Source organism: Chionomys nivalis, chromosome 3 (assembly GCF_950005125.1).
Source record: "Chionomys nivalis chromosome 3, mChiNiv1.1, whole genome shotgun sequence".
Classification (NCBI taxonomy): Eukaryota; Metazoa; Chordata; class Mammalia; order Rodentia; family Cricetidae; genus Chionomys; species Chionomys nivalis.
In genome coordinates this window covers 56,702,055-56,717,434 of record NC_080088.1, presented here as the reverse complement: position 1 = coordinate 56,717,434, position 15,380 = coordinate 56,702,055, and the positions used below count along the sequence as shown (strand labels likewise).

Sequence of the window (15,380 nt, the reverse complement as noted above, 5' to 3'; positions counted from 1 at the left end):
GACAATTAGAAGAGAGTGCTTTGTAGAGGTGATGTATTTAAGTTTGGGCTTTGGTAGCTAGAGCAGAAACTACACACAGGTCCTATTTTCAAAGTGAGGAAGTGGTTCTGAGAGTTTTCATTGGGAGAAAAGATGAAAAACAAAACAAAAAACTTGCTTAGGTGAGTTCTTTGTTCTACTGTGAGAGGGTCCTTCAGGCACAGGAATTTGCTCAAATTCCCACAGAATTTTTGTTTCTGGCTTAGCAGAATCTTGCATCTCTTTTAGCATACTAAAGGAGGGAAGTCTCAAAAAGCTAATGTGCCAGGTGAGGAGAGCTTAATTTGCAAGTCAACAACAGTGACAGCTGAGTCAATGGGTGAGTCTGGCAGTGGAATTACTTGCTTTGCATATCTTTGCTCTTAGCTAAAGCAAGCCAAGGATGTCTGATAAAACCTCTATTTCATTAAAAACAAAACAAAAATCCCCTTATTTTTGTGTTTCTAAATTTTGCTGTACTCTATTATAATAAAACTGTATCATTCACAAGAAAGTAATAGTAGATTTAGAGTCTATGTGTCTATGTACATTGGATTATGAAGTTCAATATTCATATTTATGGGTAAGCTTTTCCTACATGGTGTGTTATATAACAGACAATTTCTTTGTCAGCCCTACACAAAGAACTGCAGGCAACTAAGGAAAGCAGAGAGTGGCATAAAGTCTTTCCCGGGGAAGAGCACACTCATCAATTGGTTATCCAACACCAAATGGTCATCAACCTGAAAACACATACAAGTAACATTATACAGACTGAGTTGGTTGCTTTTCCATGAATTTGAAAGTGAGAAGGGGAAGGTATATGTTTATATTAGGAGGGAGAAAAGGGAAAGGAAAAATGAGGCAATATAGTATAATCTCAAAAAGACAATTCTTTAAAAGCATGCTTTTGTTCCTCCTCTTTTGATAAAAACCAGCCAATAATAACAATATTTTTTTCTCTTAGCCATCTGCCTTTTCATCTCCCCCAGAAAATACCTGCCTGAGGTCTCTGGGAGGACAGTAAACCAGATGCTGCTCCAGCCATGCCTCTCGCTGAGCATGAGTCCACCAACTCCCAGCTCTCCCTTCTCCCATGTTGCCCCATGCCTGCAGGAAGTCACCATACTTGAGCCAATGCCCCTATAGCCAATGAGTCTGGAATGTCTGGTCAAAAGTGAGATCCTAGACCCATATATCCAAGAAGTCTGGGATGTCATCCCAGACCCTGGAAGCTATCCTTGGAGTACCAATGGAGAAGGAAGCTCCATTTCAAGCCCCCTCCCCTGGGAGTTGCCTTGGTTCAACTCCAGGAAAGCCCACCAAGCATTGACCTCTCCCCAGGGAAGGTGAGAACCACTCCTACAGGCTATTTAGGCTGCCACCCAGAGAATGAACACATGATCTCTGGGTTTCACATGGTCTCCCCTTCTCTTTCTCTTCCTTGCTATGCTTTCCTGGGCCATCCAGGGGCGCTGCATTAAACATGAACATCTTTTATTCCGCTTAATTTGGTCTGATTGAAATTATTTGTGTCAGGGGAAAGGCTTGCTTTAAGCAATATTCCTAATACCTTTGAAGGCGCCATTAGTGCTCTTTCTAAAGATGGGAGAAGACCATGGGTATTATTGGTTTTGACCCCTGGTCCCTTTAAAAGACAAGCCACGCCCACTCCCTCCCCCATCCGCTGAGGCAGGCTGATCTTCAGCTTCTATCTGAGCTCGCTCTCTTTTCCATCTTCCTCTCACAGAGGCAGCTTTACTTCTGCCTCTCTCCCCACTTCTCCACCTTCTCTCTCTCTCTCTCTCTCTCTCTCTCTCTCTCTCTCCCCCCCCCCACTCTTCCTCCTCCATAACCCCCTGAATAAATATTCCACCTCACTCTGCATGTTGTGTCTATCCATGTCTCTGTCTCCTGCCTGCCTGCCATGTATCTCCCTGCCTGGGACCAGCCACTGCTCGGGGACCGGCAGCCATCTCTGCCTGGGACTGGCTGCTCCCAGGGCCCGCTGTCTGCTGCCACATGGCCCACTACCACCATTTGGGACCTACAGCATTTCTGCTGCCTACTGCCGCCGGGAATCTTGCAGCATTTTTTAAAAAAATATATAAAAATGGGCCCAAACCTTCATGATCAAACCAATTAATTCAAACAAGCTCTCTTATTCATGTGCACAGGCTGCCTCCCACTAAAGTTTGAGAGGTCAGTCTTGGGTATGAGGAAGAAAAGTTTTTTATAGCTAAGCAGTTTCAAAATGGGGGATTTGGTAGGCAAAACAGACTAAATTACATGAGCAGAATATAAGCGTAATAAGTTAGTCCTAACAATCTCCTGAAACAAAAGCATGATTGCAAGTTGGTTGTAACAAAAGGTAGTCACAACAAGGGAGTTGTAATAACCCTTTTGAAACAAAGGTAGGATTGCAAGATGGTTATCAAATTAAAAAAAAAAAAACTCAGAAAACCATGATTGCTATTCCTGGAACAGGCAGAGCAGAACCATTTGTAGTTAAGGTTATAGATGGGACATAGTCCCAATCCTTGAAAAATAAGAGGTTTAATCATAAACAGGAATGATCCTGGTTTGTCTTTAATACAAGATGAATTTTAAGTCTAAGATGAGGTAGGCTGGTTCTTTATTAGAAACATATATTTTTTCTAATATAATAGAATAGAGTAGAAACTTTACATCTAGTACAAAATAACAAGTGTTGTTGCTCAGCACAATGCCTTTGCAGCCATCAGGTGTGGCTAAAAGAGAGGCAACAGGACCTGCAGTCAGCCAGAGCCGACCTGAACAGTGGACACAATGGGCCAGAATATGTCCTGCTTCCCTTTGACCCTGCATCAGGCTGAATAGTCTAAGCTAACATCACCGAGGATAAAAGGATAGAAGAAGCCCCACAACAGCACCTGCACAAAAAAGAGACAACTCATGGGGAGTGTGGACTGTGAAGAACTCAACAGGGCAGTCTTCTTATTCTGTTCATAGCAGAACCAACTTTGCCCTGAAAAACAAACAAGCAAACAAAACAACAAAATGTCTCATACAAGTGAAGAAATCTCTTCATGTTGTATTGGGACTTACTAACATTTCCCCCTTTACTTCTAGTTACTGGCTCCTGAAGCCAAATGACACCTGTTGAAAATGAATAGAGATGGGCGGTTGGAGACTCTCCCACCTTCTGTGGAAAGGTTTCATTACTTGTAAGGAATAATACTCATCTCTTCATGTTTTACAGAATTAAGATGGACATTTAAAAACTGCTGTTCTGCAAAACTCAACTTCATATGGAAAAACAAAACAAAAAATCCAGAATAGCTAAAACAATCCTGTATATTAAAGAAACTTCTGGAGGCATCACTATCCCTGACTTCAAACTCTACTGTAGAGCTATGGTAATAAAAGCAGCTTGGTACTGGTATAAAAACAGACACAAGAACCAATGGAATCAAATCAAAGACCCTAACATTAATCCACACATCTATGAACACCTGATTTTTGACAAAGAAGCCAAAATGGTGAAATTTTGAAAAAGGAAAGCATCTTTAACAAATGGTGCTGGCATAACTGGAAGTCAGCATGTAGAAAAATGCAAATAGATCCATACATATCCCCATGCACAAAACTAAAGTCCAAGTCGATCAACATAAATCCAGTTACATTGAACTTGATAGAAGCAAAAGTGAGAAGTAGCCTTGGATGCACTGGCACAGGAGACCACTTCCTAAATATAACACTAGTAGCGTAGACACTGAGGGCAACAATCAATAAATGGGACCTCCTGAAACTGAAAAGTTTCTATAAGGCAAAGGACCCAGTAAATAAGACAAAAAATGACAGCCTACAGAATGGGAAAAGATCTTCACCAACTCATCTGACAGAGGGCTGATCTCCAAAATATATAAAGAACTCAAGAAACTATACATCAAAATACAAAACAATCCAATTAGAAAATGGGGAGCAGAGCTAAATAGAGAATTCTCATCAGAAAAATCTCAAATGGCCAAAAGATATTTAAGGAATTGCTCAACATCCTTAATCATCAGGGAAATACAAATCAAAATGATTTTGAGATACCATCTATCAGAATGGCTAAGACCAAATATACTGAGGATAGCTTATGCTGGAGAGGATGTGGAGTCAAGGGAACACTCTTCCACTGCTGGTGGGAGTGCAAACTTATACAGCCACTTTGGAAATTAGTATGTCAGTTTCTCAGAAAATTGGGAATCAATCTACCTCAAGATCTAGCAATACCACTCCTGGGCATATACCCAAAGGAGACTCAATCATACCACAAAGACACTTGCTCAACAGTATTCATCGAAGCATTATTTGTAATTGTCAGGATCTGGAAACAACCTAGATGCCCCTCAACTGAAGAATGAATAAAGAAAATGTGGTACCTTTACACAATGGAGTTTTACTCAGCTGTAAAAATTAATGACATCATGGAATTTGTAGGTAAATGGATGGAACTAGAAAAAAACCTTCCCAAGTGAGGTAACCCAGAAAGACAAACACAGTAGTACTCACTCATAAGTGGATATAAGATGTAAAGCAAAGGATAATCAGAGTAAATCCATACTTTCTGAGAAACTAGGTAACAAGGAGAACCCTAAGAAGAACACATGGATCACCCTGGGAAGGGAGTTAGATGAGTTCTCCTGGGTAAATTGTTGTGGGGAGGTGGTAAAGGGGAGGGGATGGGAGATGGGAACATGAATAGTAGGGGAGTGGGAGAGCAAAGAAAGAGATATCTTGAGAGAGAGAATCACTATGGTGTTAGGGAGAAACCTGGTGCTAGGGAAATTTCCAATAATCCACAAAAATGACTCAAGCTAAGACGCCTAGCAATGGTGGAGAGGGTGAATGAACTGGCTTTCCCTTGTAATCAGGTTGGTAAATACCCCAACTATCATCATAGAACCTTCATCCAGCAATTGATAGAACCAGGTGCAGAGATTCACAACCAAGCATCAGACTGAGCTCTGGGAAGCCAGTCTAAGAGAGGAGGGAATACGTGAGCAAGGGAGATCAAGATCATGATGGAGAAATCTACAGAGACAGCTGAACCAGGCTTGTGGAAACTCATGAACTCTCAACAAACAGTTGTGGAGCCTCCATGGGACCAAACTATATCCTCTGTATGTGAAAGACAGTTGTGAATCTTGGGCTATCTGAAGGGACCCTGGCAGTAGGACAGAGCTCTATCCCTGGTGCATGAGCTAGCTTGTTAGAGTTCATTTTCTCTGATGAGATGTCATGCTCAGTCTTAATGCAGGGGTGGGGCTTCGGGGGGGGGGTTGCCCCAATTTAATGTGCCAGACCTTGTTGACACTCTTCATGGGAGTCCTTAACTGCTGGGAGGAGTGGGTGGGGATGGGCTGGGGAAAAGGAAGCAATAGGGGGTGGGAGGAGATGTGGGAGGGAGAACTTGGAATATAAAATGAGATTTAAAAAATAAGAATTGTGTTGGGACTTTAATGAGGATTGCATTGAATCTGTAGATTGCTCTAGGTAAGACAACTAGAAACATAAACAAAAAACTGCTGTAGTCAGGGGTTGCGTCCTGAAGCCATGTTAATGTCTGTGAACTCGGTACAGCTAGTCTCACTCCACTCTGGTCATGGCAACACCACCTCAGTTGGTGGCTTCTGGCCCAGATACAGGAAGAGATAGACTCATCCTCCCTTGAGGGAATGGCCACTAGGAATTTGACCATGCTCCAGTGAATATACGGACAATACAAAATGGAGGGCTTTTTTTTCTTGCGGGGGAAGGGGAGGGAAGGATAGGTGAGAGGTGAGGTGGGCAAGGTCAGTGTGATCAGGGTGCATGTTGTGAGAGCCCTACATAATCAATAAGAAAAACTAAAATCCCTAAAAATTGTTGTTTTTCTGGTCTCTTCCATTGAACCTAAGATTTTCATTTTCTATTTAGAAGAAGCTTCTGTGTTGTTCTGAGTGATGAGGCTCATTACTGCCAGATGTGTGTGCAGATGCTCTGGAACTATGTAAGCCTTCTCAGGATTGACCAGTGCTAGAAAATCAGTAATCTGTACACAATTAGTTCATTTACAAAGTAGTTTTGCTTTTGTTGCTTGTGTGTTACTTGACAGCTGCCTTCTGTAAAGCTGACTGATGATGCTGTCTGCCAGTGCCATTCAGAAGTGAAGCTTCTGGCAAAGGAACCTGGGCATCTTTGAGATGCTAGGACAGTATCCGCAGGATGGGCAGAACAGACTTCAGGTATGCCTTATCTAAGAGCCATTCTGTCGCTGCAACCTGCCCTAAAGGGTCTGTTGGTACTAACTGCTTAACATCTGTCACTTCCCTCTCCAACATGGGGTCAAATAGACCAACTAGGACGAACCTTTCCCTGACATTGTGGAGTTGTGGGGAGCAAACCACCACATGGTTAATCAGCAATGTCTTCAGCAAATATTGTTCAGAGACAATTGGGGAGTTGTCGGAACTGAGGAAAAGTCATGGGGACATAGTGGTCCTTGCCTATAACCCCAGGATTTGTGACTCTGAAGAAAGAGATTGTAAGCTTGAGGCCAGCCTGAGCTTCACAAGGAGACCCTGTCTCAAACTTGTACGAGGTTGCTTGTGTCAGCCTTTCCACGCATAACTAAAAGCCAAGAGGTTCATCAAAAGCGCTCCTTCCACTTGGCTACTTGACACTAACTAAGCATATTCTATCCTTAGCCCCTACCCATGTCCTGTTTAGCCCCTACTTGCATATTTCTTTCAGACGTAGACATATTCCACTTTAAGACTGAGACGGTAAAAGAGAAAGCGGGGAAGTGTAACTGGTCTGGCAGAAATGAAGATGTTCTAAAAAGACACTTCTGCCTCAGTCTGGCTGTCAGACTATCGAAAAGACAGATGCTGAAGATATGGGAATTTCCCCAGGAATCCCCAGAAGGAAGGAACAACAGTCAGAGAAACTTGTCCCCCTTAAAGAAGTTTCTCCAAGAATGCTCTCCAAGATGAGACTGAGATCCAGATAATGATGGGACAATGGCAAGCAGCATTACACCTTGGCTAGGACTGTACATACCCTTGGCTCTCTATTTAAATTTTATCTCACTTCAGGACCCTGGAATTTGAAGGGTTTGCTGGATTCCTTTGTCTCTCTTCCCAATGTGGCTGCATTAAATAAATCTTCTTTTTCTGCTTTCCACTATTAATTTGGCCCTTTTTATTGGATTACTGAGGACCTGACTTGGGACATAGACTCTTCTGTTTGATGACAAACAAAACAAAACAAAAACTAGACAAATAATAATAGGGCAAGAGTCAAACTTATCTCTGAAGAAAAAGGAAAAGCATATGATAGTAACACTGAAGAAAAAAGTTGCAGAAAGCTAGAAAGTAGTACCACAGTGAAAAGCAGTTCCTTTAAATATAAAAATGATATTAACTCCCCAAACGGGAGATATAATAACTGAATGGATTTTTAAAATGACCATTGGGTGTCACTGTGAACAGTTCCTTTAAATATAAAATATAAAAATGATATTAACTCTCCAAAAGGAAGATAGAATAACTAAATGGATAGTTTTTGTTGCTTTTTTAGTTTTTTGCTTTTTCAAGACAGGGTTTCTTTGTGACTTTGGAGCCTGTCCTGGAACTAGCTCTTGTAGACCAGGCCTGTCTCGAACTCACAGATCCACCTGCCTCTGCCTCCTGATTTCTGGGATTAAAGGCGTGTGCCACCACTGCCCGGCTAGCTAAACGGATTTTTAAAAATGTCCATTGGGTGTCACTGTGAAGAAATTCATTTCCCTTCTAAACACAAACAGGTTGAAAGTTACAGCTGGAAACTCAAGTTCATGCAAATGGACTCCAAAAGAAGACAGAAGCAGCACTAGTTACTTCAGATATAATAGACTTTAAGGCAAAAGTTGGACAAAGAAACAAAGAAGGGCACTAATGAGAGTGACAGAAAATATCACTTCAAGGTGTGCATGCATCCAGTCCAGAGCACCAGGTAAATAAAGCCAATTTTAATTGGAATAAAAGAAGAGGTAGACTCTAATATATGGCAAGGGACTTTTTTTAAAATTGAAAATAAATTTCTTTCAAACAACATATTCTGATTGTGATTCTTTTTCCCAACTCTTTCCAGACTCTACCCACCTCCCCACTCACCCAACTCCACATCTTCTTTCTCTCTCTCTTTAGGTAAAAATGAAACAAACAAAAAAACAAATAAACAAAGTAAAAACAAACAAAAACAAAGAAAAAGCATAACACACCATAAAAACACAAAATCAGAGCCATAATATACAAGCACAAGAACAGTAAACAAAAAATGCCCAAACAAGCAATCGGAGAAACAAAGAGGGGAACTTTGACACTTCAGTTTTAGCAATCTACAGATCTTCTGGACAGAAAATAAAAAAGAGATATATGTATTAAACAGTATCCCAGACTATACAAAACTAATCAATAGCTATAAAAAAACTATCCATCAGCTGAAAAATCAAAATGGAGAGAATTTTTTCCAAAGCTAGCTCATAAAACCAGCAGTATCCTGATAAAAAATACCCAGATAAGGGTTGAGGGGCTGACTCTGGCGGAATTTGGAGCCCAAGTGCCTGAGGAGGTTATTGTAGAGAAGTTGCAACTGAAAAATCCCAGACTCAGCAGGCTTGGGGCGAGGGAGAAAAAGTCAACCGACTCTGGTGGCTGTGGCTTCAGCTGCCACTACTGGTGGTGGCTGCTTTGGTTGCAAAGCCAGGGGCAAACGGGTATTGAGATTATCCTGTGGTATGTCTTTATGAACATTTTTAATAGCTTCTGTATAGGAAGACTATACCCCAACATAATAAAGGTATTATGTAACTAGTCAGCGGGCCCAGAATAAGAAAAATGGAAAGTCTTCTAATTTCATAACAAGACACGAATGCCTGCTTTTGCTGTAGACCTGCTCAGCCCCGGCTTCTAGCCCATTCCTGTTTCTCTGTGTTTACCACCTATGCTTAGAAACACTCCCTACCTGGGAACCCAGTGGCTACCCAAGGTTGGGAATTGGACCAGAGTCTCACTCAGCCATCATCAGAGTCATTACTTTTGGCAGGAGATGGGGAGAAATACATAGACCGACAACTGGACCTTGTGCAGAGAGGGAGAACACTTGGGATATGCTATTCTAAATGAGATGTCTCCATCATGCCCCTACCCTCAAGGCACAAGGAACTGCGGAAGAGGAGGCAGAAAGATTCTAAGAACCAGCAGGGATACAGGATACCAAGGAAGCAAGACCCTCTAAACACAACAGGACCGATGCACACATGAATTCACAGGGACTCTGGCAGCATTACCTGCCCATGTCCGAGCCAGATGGGGTCCCACCCCTGAGATGGGAAGGGGACATAAGACCTACCCCAATACAGAAGCTATTTGCAAATGTTTGCAGAGGAAAAAAAATATTTGTCTCCAGTGGAGACTAATGGGGTATACAATCAGACTTACATGGCAGGTCCCGTGTCCAACAGTACATGACCTATATAAAACTAACTCAGTGATATTTTTCAAGTGTTTCATTTTTTTGTATCATAATGTTTTGTTTGGACAGTTTTTGACCTTATATATTATGCTTGTATATTTTGGTCTCTGATTTTTGTGTTTTTATAAGTTTTGAGTGTATGTGAATATAAATGTGTTTCTCATGCTCTTCTTCCTTCCTTCCTTCCTTCCTTCCTTCCTTCCTTCCTTCCTTCCTTCCTTCCTTCCTTCCTTCCTTCCTTTTCTTCCATTTGCCTGTTTGTTTTTTAAAGAAAAAGAGATAAAGAAAAAAGTTGTATGGGTGGGGAGATAGGGAGGATATGGGATGAGTTGGGGTGGGGAGATAGGGAGGATATGGGATGAGTTGGGGGAGAGGAAACTGTAATCAAAATATATGGTACGAAAAAATTATTTTCAATAAAAACAGATATGTACTTCAATACTTTTACTTAAAATAACATGGGGGTGGATGCTAGACATTGCAATCAATCAACAGCAAAAAAGAAGTTCATCAAAATTGAAAAGGAGGATGTTACTTTGTCCTTGTGTGCACATTGCATGATTTTAAAAAATCCAGAAGACTGCTAAAGTGAAGTGATTTGAGCTAACACTTTCATTCAGCAAAGTTACAGAATACAAAATCAACACACAAAACATCAGCAGTATCTCTGAATGCCAAATAGAAATCAAGGAAGCAACCTTATCTACAGTAGTTACAATAATTGCATGAGAATAAATTCAAACAAAGAGGTAGCAAAAATTATAAAACACATTAATCAGTTATAAAAGTCGATTTGAAATGGGTGAAAGGCAGAGAAACAAGACCCTAAACTATAACTTACAAAAAGAAAATGTAGAAGGAATACTTCAGGACATTGCCAAGGATTTGCTTTTCTTCTGATAAGATCCATAATCTGAGCTGGGGCTAAGGCTCAGCCAGTAAAAAAGGCATAAAGATCTACATTTGACTCCCAGCAGTCACATGCCTAGCTTGGTATGGTGGTGCATGCATGCAATCCCAGCACAGGGCAGTAGAGAAAAGAAGCCTGCTGGCCAGCCTAGCCTTATCACCACGACCCAGATTCCTCTAAGAAGAGATCCTGATGTCGTTGAAGAAGACACTTGATATTGACCTCTGGCTTCCAGAGCTCCCCCCCCCACACAAAATCTTTAAGCCACAGGAAACATAAGCAAAAATAGACAAAGAAGATGACATTAAAAGTGCTCATATAGAAAAGGAAACAGGGATCATGTTACTTTAATGGTAGTTCAAATTCAAATGTGTTGATTATACAGTAGTTGTTATGATTGTTCATCACTTTAAGAGACAAGCCATACTCACTCCCTGCAGCCTCTCCCTCTCTCGCTATCTTGGCTTCTCTCTCTGTTCCTTTGCCTGCTCCCTTCTTCTTTCTCTGTCCTCTTCTCTCTCTCTCCCCCCCTCTCTTTCTCCCCTCTCTTCCCCCTTCTCCCCTTTTTCATTTCCATTCCATGACAACTAATAAATATCCAATTCTATTCTGTACGATATGTCTGTGCCTCCTACCCGCTGCCTGCTCACACCACCAGGCTCGCCAGGACCAGCCTCCCGCCGCATGGCTGGGCCCTTCCCAGGGCTGGAGGCTCTTGGGATCCACTGCCCAGCCCCCACTGCTTGAGACCTGAAGCAAAAATCATAACAGTAGTCCTTATGTAATGTTTAATTTGTGTTAACTAAACATGGTAGGACCAGCTAAAGAGAATACAGAGAAGAGTTTTCAGGGGACCTGTTCTATGTGTTTATATTTTGTCAGAAGGAAATTTTTAGAAGTAGCTAGAGATGGGTAAAAAACTCTGTTTAGAGAAATACTGAGAAAATCAAAGAAAGGATCCTGCTGAATCAAAAGAGTGGCCATGAATGGTAAAGTGTGCCTGGGCTGGAGATGGCCATTAGCTCTCAAAGTCATTGTATTGCTGACTTTCTTTGTTGGGGCAGGCTATGGCATATCCATGAAACTCAAGTAGAGAAAGGATAGGATATATCATGGTATACCGAGGAGAGACAAAATCATCCACCAAATCTTTGTATGAACCATTTTTAGTATGATAAAAATTCCAAAACGAATCTCTAGTTTGGTGATGGAAACATAATATGTTTATTTCTTAAATACTGTTGTTTGATTTATCTGTGAGCAATAGAACACCAAGCTTCCCTAATTTTCAGTTCTGGGCTGTTTCTGATTTTTACGCCTGGCCTGTAGTTCCTTCCTGAATATTCTGATCGGCTGAACTCTGCTTCCTGTGGTTGAGTTTTGGTGCTTTCCAAAGATGGTGCAATTACTTCAGGTTGTTGTAGTAACGCGCTCCACCCAGCCAAGTCAGCCCAGAGGACACACATCCTAGCACAGGAACGAACCCAGGGCGCAGAAGTGGCTGAAGAAGGCTAGGCAGAAGCTGGCCTCTTGGGAGGTGGATGAGGAAGCTGTGACTCTTTCCATGTCCTGGTGCCCGGTGAACTGGAGCCACAGCAAACAGAAGCCTTCTAAGGTTACCCTAGGAAAGGCGTTCCCACAGACTCACTTCCCACTTTCCCATGGTGAGTCACACCCTGGTTTTGTTTACTCAAGCAGATAACAACTAATGTCAATGAAACAAGGGACTTTTTAAAGAATCACTGATAACAGATTACTCTGTGTTTAAAAGTTAGTTGCACTTTTAGTTCGTCCATGAGAGAAGTCAGTCATAAGTTTGGGGAAAATGTTTCTGTTCACACATGCACACTTACATGCATAGCACGTACACATACATACTCAAATTCATGCTTTACTATCAGATGAGATTCCAGAATTTAGAAGAAAACACAAAACTTGGAGAAATTAAAATACATTTCTACCACTCCAGGAACCTAAGAAAGAAATTGGGTTCTTAGAAAAACACAACATAACAAAACAGCTAGAATTCCAAACTCAGAGAAAGTTATCAGCCATGGTTTTCTGGTTCCCTCACTCCTTCCTTCTCTTCTTCCCTCTCCTTTCACCTCACGCCATTGTTTGTAGTGATAGAAGTGGCGGGCTGCATCCCGCTGCCCGGCTCCCGCATGGTTAGCTTTATACCCGAAATAACAACACACAAACTGTATTCATAGAAACGCTGCTTGGCCCATTTCTATTAATGTGTGTAGAACCACAAGGTGGTGACTTACCAGGAAGATTCTAGCCTACATCCATCTTGGGCTGGAGCTTCATTGCATCTGCCCTGGAGAGGAGAGGCATGGCATTTGCCTGACTCAGCTTTCTTTCTCCCAGAATTCTGTTCTGTCTATTCCACCCACCTGATTTTCTGTTCTATTAAAGGGCCAAGGCAGTTTCTTTATTAACCAATGAAATCAACACAAAACAGAAGACTCTCCCACATCATTTCCCCTTTTTCTGTTTAAACAAAAAAGAAAGGCTTTCACTTTAACATAGTAAAATTACATATAACAAAACAGTTATCAAGCAAGAATTACAGTTACAATACTTATATCTACCTTATCTTTTATCATAACTAAGGAAAACTATAATTATCCATTCTTCAACTCCATCACAGATTCCAGAAGGATATAATATTACCTGAGCAAATAAGAAATCCAAACTCTAGAAATGACAGAGACATCGCTCTGCCTGTACAGTCACCCAAAATTCCTCTGTACTGTTGGGGCATCCATCTTCAGCCTACAGGCCCATAGTATCCAGCAGACATTTCCATGAAGCAGGAAATTTCAAAGGCAGTTCAGTCACTATCTGCTGTGTCCTGCAGAATGTCTCACAGACTCTTTCATGAGTCAGGAACCCCGAAAGACCATTTCACCTTTAGGTGAGTTCAGCAGTCCTCTCTCTGTGGGTTCTTTGTGTCCAGTCTATGCATCAGTCCAGGCAAGAACAGTTTCTTGCCCAAATGGCTATCAAACTCCATAAAGAGCCTCTTTGATGCCCATCTTCCTCTTGAAGTAGATTGGTGCTGCCAGGAGGAGACGTCTCATTGTCATGAAAAGCCCTAAGTTATTAAAATATTTTAAATGCCATATTCTGCAGTCTTTGAAAGATATGAAGAATGCCTATCTAACTGAAATATATCTCTATATATCTAGAAAATCTACATGACTACAAATTTGACTATTATAGATAATTATCCATTAACAACCTATGTACATTACATTTTTAAATGAACTACACAATCATAATACCTTACTCAAGATTAGAAATATGCATATACATAAAACAAAATTGACCTTAAAATCCATACCAATGTAAATTATTCATATCTATATCATATCCCCCTTTAAATGTAAAAGAAAATTTATAAACAATATTTGGAAATATGGGCACAGTTATTTCTCTCCAAAACTGCTTCATGCTGAATGGGGGCACTGTTATTTAGGTCTTTCATGGTATAACCTGTCTGTAGGTTCATCTCAGTCGGCAGTTGAGCAAAGCAATTTTTTGAGGGTGTTCACAGCAACCTTTCAGGAGGGTGTGGTCTATCATACCATATTGGGATAGAAGCAATCTACAGGGTTTCATCCTTTGTGAAAACAAAAGAAGACCCTCTCCAAAGCATCATATCCTTAGATCCAAATTCTGAAGTCATACCCTAATGATATCCATTCTGGTTTAGCTTGGTAGCCCATATAATGAAATGTCTCTCTGTACTTAGCTCCTTCATAGTCAAAAATTTTAAAGAAAACACAATGTACATAATCCAGACACTCTGTGAATTTTCCATTTTTACGTGGCTTATTTTCCTTTATTTCTTTTATTCTGTCTCTTTAAAGACTTTACCCTTTTTTTAAGGACATTAACTTTATTCTTTCTATATATATTTTTCTCTCTCCTAAGCCTTCGTACACTTATCCAACACTGTGACCCATTTAAGTCTCTTATGTCTGAATCTGTCCTATTGTAAATCTGTAATTTTTTTACTATCCAGGAGCATTTCTTAAAATGTTAAGTTGTACCAGGTAGGGGTAATATGGGTACTGCCTGTTTACTGCCCGTCTAAACCTTAATTGTGCTGTTATTATGGTAATTACGATAGTTCCCACTTGAGGTCAATACAGTTCAGCATGGAGCAGCCGCTCCTGCCTCCGATCCATTTGGTGCCTCTGAACTGCGCAGAGTTCCAGGCACACAGCAAGTCCACATTGGAGCTGCACTCAGCAGTTTAATTCTGAGACTGAGCATGCAGCACAGAAACTCTTTTCATCCAAGTTACAGCCAAATCTGACACGCAGAGCACTGTGCCATCTGAAAACACGTCTCTGTATGGTGGCAGGAATCCGCCATGCTCTCCTGCCTGACCAAGTCTGATTCTGCCATCTGCCCAGGCAGAAAGAGCTGAGCCAAGGGCATGGTCTCAGCTACTTTCCTCCCAATCCCAGCGGGACACAAACATCCAGTTCCATAAAAGCCATTGAAATGCTTTAAATCCAGAGTTTAAATCCACAGCCCCAGGAAGCCGCACTTTAAAATGACGCAGCTTTTTTTTCTGCTGCTGCTGAATCAGGAAATCTCTCTACAGCACGCCCTAGCAAATAGCAAAAATCTGTGTTAAATTCTGATTTTTCTCTGTTTAAAATTAAGCTCTCTCAGGTTTTACGTGGAGTTTGTTACCATGTTGGGTGCCACTCTGTACTAATAGGAGCGGCGGGCTGCATCCTGCTGCCTGGTTTCCACATGGCTAGCTTTATACCTGAAATAACAACACATAAACTGTATTCATATAAACACTGCTTGGCCCATTTCTATTAATGTATGTAGCACCACGAGGTGGTGACTTACCAGGAAGATTCTAGCCTACATCCATCTTGGGCTGGAGCTT

General features: G+C 41.3%; 1 pseudogene; it reads right to left on the bottom strand.

Moving 5' to 3' along the window:
• Nucleotides 1-12,620, bottom strand: part of LOC130871275 (NAD kinase-like) — a 31,308-nt pseudogene extending 18,688 nt beyond the window's left edge.
• Between the last annotated feature and the right edge of the window lie 2,760 nt (nt 12,621-15,380).